The following is a 6,415-nucleotide window of genomic DNA, read 5'->3' as shown; positions in this document are numbered from 1 at the left end:
TACATTGTTGTTTGTTTACTACTATTACAAATGCGTGTTTCCACTTCGCGGTATCCAAAAAACAGATTGGCAAAATCTTCATTTACGATACCTATACAAAGTGGTAGCCACACGCAACTATTGTAATAGGCCAGCAAAAGGCAAAAAGACTTGCATGTTTTATCCGGCCGGATACACAAGTTTTTGTTACACACTTAACACAATTCCTGAGCCCAAAAAGGCAAACAATGGAATTGACGCGGACTCATACGACAAAGGTATGGAGTACACTCGACCCCATTCACAAATGGGTAGAGTTCCGGTAATATAAGCTTTTACAAAGTTTACGCAATTCTAAAAACCCTCACACGGTAAATAACAGAATTGATACATACCCATACAACAAAAGTATGGAGCATACTTGACCCCGTTCATAAATGGGTAAAGATTACGCATACACACGTTCAGACATGCAAGAACTAAAAACACTTGTACAAACTGAACAAAGAAACTTTATATTCAAAAAATTCAAGTATCCACATGATGCTTACGGAATTTACATAAAGTCCCTATTCTATACAAGAGGAATACAAAAAAGGAGGCACACTAGCCAACCTAAACCCTATTTTGAACCACTGGTCCCCGCGTCGCCTCCGGCACCACCAGCGGGTTCTTCCTCTTCCACATCAGGGTACAGCATCCGCAAGCGGTCAACATAGTCCGCAACCTCCAAACACTCGTCCAGCTCCCCTACACAGGCAAGGGGCGTGTCATAAAAGGAGGCTACGGCCGCTTCCAGACGACCCTCGGTATCCACATCACGGAACCCGGATGCCTGATCGGTATAACCGCCCGCGGATAGTACATTGATGTGCCCAATGCAGCGGTTAAAACCAGCCTTGAAGCCAGCCTCGCGCGCACGTTCCTTGACCAAGTCCAATCCAGATGAGGTCTCAGGGGCATTCATTATAGCCTCGACAATCTGCAATAAAAAGATCATAAGTCTTGAATGCTAATCCAAGCAAATGTAAAGGCAAAGGATACTTACACGCGCGATGCCGTGAGTCCGCAACCACTCACGGTCAGCTTCCAGTTGGTTAAAAGAGGACACCAAGGCATCCTTGGCCTCAACAGCAGCGTCAGCCCGGTTCTCCGCAACAGATACGCGGGCAGTAAGGTCCGTAACCGCGACCTCCCGGGCCTGAACCTCAGCCTGTTACAAGAACAGCAAACAGTTCACTCAATGAATATTTTCAAAACAATAAAGGAAATATAAAACAGAGGCAACGAAACATACCTGAAGGCTGGAAACAACCTTATCCAAACGAATGCGCTCCGCATTCAACTCTTCCAGAGCCTTGGAAGAACGGCTCTCCTTCTCCGCGGCCTCTTCAAGGGCCTTTAAGGCACGAGCCCCGGCTGCTTTGGCCTCTTCAAGCGCCTTCAGGGCCTCATCCTTTGCCTGCAGCGCTTTAACAGAAACGGCCTCAGCCGCAGCCTTCTCTTGGCTCAAGGTAGCATTCGCTGCCTTGGCATTCGCCAACTCCTGCCGAGTATGAAACAGAACGTTATTCTGCTTAGCCCAAGATTCATTCCATTTCTTGCGCTCATTGGACAACTTTTCGTTCCAACTCTTGCGCTCATCAGCAAGGAGTTTAGCAAGAGTACGCACCTGTTTCAGCTGGGCAGTGGCAGCCCACTCAGAAGTCTGCTTTTGCTTCTCAAAAGCAGCTTTGTCCTTCTCCAGCTGCTCCGCACCCGCACGGGCAGCCTGGACCAGCTTTTCCGCTTCTGCCCGCATGCGAGCAGCATCTTCCTCGCGGCGGCCCAGCACCTTATAATCTTCCACAATGGCATTAGCCACAATGGAAGTCCCTACCAACATGGTCGAGAGCTGGTTTATACGCAGCTCCCGCGGTGCGGCACGAGCCCGCTCAACTTCAAAGGGGGTCCCAAGACCGCCCAGGATCTCCCTGCAGGCCGCAGGGTCGTTAGCAATATCATCCCCCTGCAATACAGTCCAGGGGGGTCGATGGTACAGCGCACTGCGATCCTGGGAGTAGGTGCGGTAGTAATACTCCAATTCAGTCTCCCCAGGCTGAATCGGAGGCCCGTCATACCCCGCACCACCGGCAGACGAGCTGGTACCCTTATCAACCGCAGACTTCTGCGGCCCAGCATCATGCTGCCGCGCTTCATCGCCAGTTTTTTGCGGTTCAGCATCAGAATGTTGCTTCCCGGTAGCAGTAAACCGCAAACTCAAATCATCTCCCTCATTGGGAGAGATCAGGTTGTTGGACGAGTCGACAGTATCAAATATCTGGGCCGCAGCATTCTCTGCGGTACCCTCCTTCTGCACGGTTGACTCAGGTACCACCTTGACGGGAGGTGTCGACGGCACCTCCGTTCCACCCGCACCCATGGCACGCGGAGGGGACTCCGGAGCATCGAAGATAGAAAAATCTTCATCTTGACGCTCTGCAAAAAAGTGAAATAGCTATCAGAACTAGTTACACAACAGTTAACACTAGATAGCCTACACTTACCAACGACAACCGCAGGTTTTTTCTGCGCCGGAGCAGACCTTTTGGTTACTAGTCTCCGACGTTTGGTTTCAACACCACCAGCAGCTTTCTGCTCTGGCCTCCTCTTCTCACCAATCACAGGGGGACCCGCAGCTGTCCCTCCCGCAGCCGCCTCTTCTGCCTGCTTCTTCGCAGCACCAGAACGTGACTCCGCGGCTGTACTCAAACCCTCAAGGGTATCAGATACTATCACATAATCCTTGTGTCGACGAAAAGAGGAATGAGAGATACCTGCTGCCTGCGGCACCAGATGAGGCACAGTAGTGACCTCCTTTATCTTCTTTTGGCGAAAGCGCACGCCCTTCACAGTTTGCCTCTTAGGCACACCTTTCGCTTCAGGGTCCCCCAAGGCCCCAAGATCACCTGCATGGAATCAATACGTCAATAACACAACATGATCAACACAAGTAGCACAGCTTCGATAGTATACCTTTGCCTACTGGCAACTCAACTGCCAGTGCAGCCGCAGTAGGCACCCGGAAGTTACTACGGATGATAGTGTTGTGATCCTGTTCACCATCCGCACAAACTACGGTCTCAACCGTACCCTCGAAATCCGGAGCAAACATCATCCATGCGGGAGCATCTTCTGATAGTAGACACAAAGGTCAGTAACACATGTGAGGGTAAAGAACGTAAAGAAACAAAAAGTACGTACCACCGCTCTTTTCCCGCACCACGGGTTTCGAGTTCTTGCCCCTCCTCAACATCATACGCAACAGCCATAGTTGCGTGTTAGTCAACTTCACAGACTCAATAGTCTGCAGTTGCGGGAACCATTGCACTGATTTCAAACTGGGCATCGCAATGGTCTCTGCTATGATCGTCTCGGTCACATTCCGAAACGTCATATCCACAGCAAGGGCAGCAGACTTGATGTAGAAGAACTTCTTCTTCCACATCGTCATCCCCTTAGGGGGAGTCATCAGCTTTGGGGTACCGTCTCGTAGACGGAAAGAAAAGAACCCCATAGACACTGTCATCTGATAAAACCGTCGGAAGTCTCCAACGGTAGGCTCTATGCCAAGAGCACGAAAGGTAAACTCAAAATTACGAATCCGAATCATCCCAAGCGGACTCACTTGAGAAATGTGGACCTTGTACCACTCCAAGATATCCACAACAAACACCGTCAACGGTAATCGGAGGTTACAATCTCCGAAGAAATCGGACCACATGGTCACATAACCGGCCGGAGCGTCGGCACCAGTATCACCCTCTGATGGGTACCGAGCCCCATATTCCGAGGGCATTTGGACCTCAAGCATAAGGCGATCAAAGCTTTTCCTGGTCCACTTCAACGCCGGTAATCCACCACCGGCAGCCCCCTCTTCTTCTTCCTCAGCCACTATCGGCTGTTCAGGGTTTTCACCCTCCACATTGTGTGGACTAGATGGTTCAGCCATCGAAAATATCAAAGAAACGGAAGATGGTGAACAGAAACACTAGAAACCTCACCGGAATTTCAGAAAAAATCGTCGGAGAAGACAGATGACAACTTTCTCTCAAACGACAAATTTTTTGAATTTTCGACCAAGTGAGAGGAAACCACAAACGGTTTTCCCCTTATATACCCATCGCAATTAATGCGGAGGGAGAAAGCAAATCATCACGTTCAAAAAGAGCGTATCTTGCAACAACACGTGTCGAGCGCCGTTTTAGCTGACGGTTATCACGCGCGCGTGGCCGCCCACGCGCCTGACAAAGAAGACGTTTACACTCCCTGCTACAGTGCATTTAATGCCTCGGGCAGTGCAAATGTCCTTTCATTTCAGCACATGCAGAAACGTCTCACCAACTTCTACCAACTCACACGTGCGATCAAGCCACGTAGGCAAGAAAAAGCGACAACATTATCTAAAAACCTAAGCGGCATGCGGTTTTACTGGTTTACCACACCATAACCCATACCGCATGTCGTTTTTTTTATATACCCTAAAAAATAGGTAGAAATATATCTATCTATACTATAAAGGGATATATTACCTTTTCCGCATCACTCACGAGCACACGTGAAATATGCGGAACTGACACACATGAACCCATTCAGATGTGTCAGATGCTCAGAACCAGTGTTGTTCTTTGGACTGAACCGCATCTCAGGAACAGGCAAAGCGCATTGCCTTCCTTTTCTTCAAGCTTCAAATCCCTCCTGTCCGGTTCACAACCACAGAGGGTGCATGAACAATTTCTTCAGAAAAAAGAAGGAACGGAAGCTACGCGCCCGCACATCAGCAGCCCTGACTCCTGAACCTTCAAGAGTTACATCCGTGCAACAAGCACACTTTGAGCGAAAATGGGACTGCAACATCGCAGACACCCATAAAGAGCTACAGACATAACCATAGCTTCCGCAGAGTGGTTGCTACGAAAGAGCAAAGCTCACTCCACATCACCGAACGAGGCTACCTCGTTATAAACTCGGTATTGGAGCGTGAAGGAAAGTGGCTCCAGCAAGAACGCAGATACGTGCTCTAAACAAGCACTTATCAAGCAGAAAGTGTCCGAACAGCGGTAACAAGTCTGCCTATGACTTTGTTTACCTGCCAACGGACCGCGGTAACAAGTCTGCTTAGGACTTTGTTCACCTACCAATGGATCGCATGGAATAAACAACGATGGGCACCCCCTTGCCTATGACCATGTTTATTTACCCATAGTTTAGATCCACATTGTTCGACCAAACAGGGCCAACAATGACGCAACGAAGTAACCGCAAAGAACGTACGGTTACTTGAGAGCTATCAAGATGAACACGAACACCCCACAAAAAAGGGATGGTCATCTCGTCATAGGATGCTGAACATAGAACTTGAGCAAAGTTCTAATACAACATCCAAAACCTTCAAACCCAACCGCAAAGGTTGGTTTAAAAGCTTTTCTTTTCTTCTTCGTGCACCATTCTGGCAAATGGTTCGAAGAAGAAACCACCTCCAAGAGGTTCGAAACATGTGCAAACCTTCGAACCACCATCCAAGAGGTTGGTTCGAAGTTTGTGCAGCATTACTATGAAGGTCCCTAACAGGCCTTCAACACAACAACAGGTGGCAACCCACCTGATGACATGCAACGGCTGAGAATTTCGCATCAAGCGAAATCCCTTCACCGGTACGGAAGAGGCATAGCCGGATTTTCTACCAGATCACCAGTTTGATCTGGCCTAGAATTTTCTCCAGACTGCCACACTACCTTCCTACACCATAAGTCCAGTACTCCTCCCACGTGCAACTTGCACAAGGTAGCAACACTAGACTGGGGGGACTTGAAGGGGTATGGTCCCAAAACGACCATTACCCGCATCAAACAAACCCCTACCAGTAAGCAAACCGCACCCATGCGGTCACATCCTTCGAACCCATTCGGTTCGAAGATGAATAGCTTGACCCAAGTACGAAAGAAGATGAGCATATCGATGCGGCTGGCACCGCATCATATGGCCATTTTCGTCACGACAAGGGAAGCCAGCAAATAGTCTCCACATACGATGATGCGGCCAACACCGCATCTCGCGTATTTCTTGATCACAAGTAGGAGACGCGGTAACTTCAGACGTTACCGCATGCAGCGATGCGGCTCGCACCGCACCCTGCATATCCAACAAGTGGACTGACACGCCAGGCAAGTGGCTGACACCACGAGGCAAGTGGCGCCGGCGACAGTCCCCTGTCAGAGCTATTAAAGCAATGGGCTGACGTGGCGTAACCCCCACGGCCGGCGAGACTGACACACCTGCAACGGTGCAGCTCGTCGTCAGCCCATCCATCAATCTCCTCCTTCACTCCTCGGCTATAAATACCGACCCCAAACCAGGTTTGAGGTATCTCTTGCCAACTCTCTCACTACTACTATTA

The sequence above is a fragment of the Helianthus annuus genome, chromosome 17 (assembly GCF_002127325.2).
Source record: "Helianthus annuus cultivar XRQ/B chromosome 17, HanXRQr2.0-SUNRISE, whole genome shotgun sequence".
NCBI lineage: Eukaryota > Viridiplantae > Streptophyta > Magnoliopsida > Asterales > Asteraceae > Helianthus > Helianthus annuus.
Note: the sequence above shows the minus strand (reverse complement) of the source record.